This window comes from Chinchilla lanigera, unplaced genomic scaffold (genome assembly GCF_000276665.1).
Source record: "Chinchilla lanigera isolate Chin_1 unplaced genomic scaffold, ChiLan1.0 scaffold00033, whole genome shotgun sequence".
Taxonomy (NCBI): domain Eukaryota; kingdom Metazoa; phylum Chordata; class Mammalia; order Rodentia; family Chinchillidae; genus Chinchilla; species Chinchilla lanigera.
Window position 1 is genome coordinate 342,828 of NW_004955434.1, and position 2,027 is coordinate 344,854.

The following is a 2,027-nucleotide window of genomic DNA, read 5'->3' on the forward strand; positions in this document are numbered from 1 at the left end:
TTTCTATCAGCTCCAGACTTCTGAGGAGAGAATCAGGAGCTGGTCACCTGCAGAAGGCAGCTATCAGGCTCTCAGAGTGAAGTGCTTCAGTCTTTCCATCCACTCAAACTTCTCAAGTATTTTCTCCAAGTAGCCAGACATGGTTGTGTACACCTGTAATCCCAGCACTTGGGAGGCTGAGGCAGAAGGATCACTGCGAGGTTGAGGCCAGTCTGGGCTACAAAGTGATGGGGGCTGGGGATTTAGCTCAGCGGCAAAGGCGCATGCCTGGCAAGCGCAAGGTCGTGAGTTCGGTTCCTGGTACCGGAGAAAAACAAAAACAAAAAAAACAAACAAACAAAGTGAGCTCAAGGCCAGCCTGAACTGCATAGAGAGACTCTGTCTCAAAAAGACCAAAAAAAAAAAGAATTTTCTCCAAAGAAATCCTTCTTATTTTTCTTTAATATCACCCAAGCTAAGGATTCTGATAAAGGTGAGAGAGTTCTATCATTGCATAATTTGATCTTAGTTAACTTTTATAAATTCCATGTTTATAAGGCAATAAACATCAAGCCTCAGATTTCACATGGAACTCTAACTTACCTCTCATATCTAATAGCTCCTATCTACCTATCTAATTATCTACTAGGTACCAAACTTCAGAGCCAGCATTCTCACTGCTTACTTCCTTATTCTAAAGTTTCAAATGAAATGAATCAAATGTCTTGCTAGGGGATCTTTTTAAAGTGCTTTATCACAAGTTAATTTAGATTCTTTGTCCTGGTCACAGGAGCTGAGGAGCTGGCTGTGGCAGTGCGGGACCTGGAGGTGTCGTTGCGTAGTGGGTCAAACAAAACTGTTCCCCATGGTCCAGGTGTCCCATACACATGGAACTTTGTTTTGGGACCTGAGTGGAGACTGAGTAGTCTGAAGTAGCACAAATGATCTCAGCCAAAAGGCTCTGAGCTTTGATTCTTGGAGATGGCACTCGTGAGTTATTAGACTCCTTATTGTTTCACAAAAATCTAGTCAGACTTTATTTCAAATTAACATGTTCATTACAATATCTTTTATATCTAAATTTAATTTTCCATTCCTATATTCCTATATAGGTCTATTTTCCTAGGACAGCTTGTTAATGAATCTCAGCTGAGGTTCACTATATTTAGAGAAGTGCACTGTTTACACATGCAAGTTTGCAAATAGCTTCATGGAATTACTCACCTCCCAAGCCATCTTTGAGTCTTCATTTATAACTTAAGGAGGTCTCTTTCATAGACTGGACTGAGTGGTATCAACTAATATCCTGAGGAAGGCAAGATGAGTGTGTGTATCATTTCACATTTTTACACTGAACATGTTGTCAAACATTTTATTAAGTGTTTACTATATGCAAAGAATTTTTAAAAACACTTATATTACATTATCTCATTTATTATTCTTTACTACACTTTCAAGTATCTACTATTCTTACACCCACTTTACAGATGAGAATGTTTAAAGGTTTAGTGACATTATATAAAGTCACACCCTGTGACAGACCCAGATTGAACAAATTCCAGTAAGTCTCCTAAAAAAGGCACTACACTACTTTTCTGCACCCTCTTCTTCTGTGATTTTGGCTTCATGAATATTTCCCTAATCTCTGCATTGGTCAGTATAGGCTATATTATAGCACAATCACAGGTGAACCACCAACTTCCAGTGGCTAAGAGCAATGAAAGTTTATTACTCTGACATAAAAGTTCATGTGGACGTGTCAGCTTTTCTGTCGTATAGATATGCCATCTGGAATGGGTGGCCTTCAAAGTATACACTTCAAAGGAAGAGATGGGGTAACAGAATGGAATTGATAGCTTTTATCATCTTAAAAGAAATGTACAATGTATACAATCTGGCTTACAGATTAAGAAATCTCATCATCTTTATACCTGTCACCACCATCACAGAATAATACATTATATTTCAAAGCAAATTGAAGGAGTACATTTTGCTAAATATTACATAAGCACCAGCATTCCTTGAATAATATTTTTCAATCTTTCCAT

General features: G+C 38.1%; 1 long non-coding RNA gene across 1 annotated transcript in view; it reads left to right on the forward strand.

Annotated features, from left to right (window-relative positions):
* Positions 1–397: 397 nt before the first annotated feature.
* Positions 398–2,027, forward strand: part of LOC102018759 — a 6,422-nt gene continuing 4,792 nt past the window's right edge. Inside the window, exon 1 of the long non-coding RNA XR_261606.1 lies at positions 398–472. This is a non-coding gene — a long non-coding RNA (uncharacterized LOC102018759). The remainder of the gene's footprint in view (positions 473–2,027) is intronic.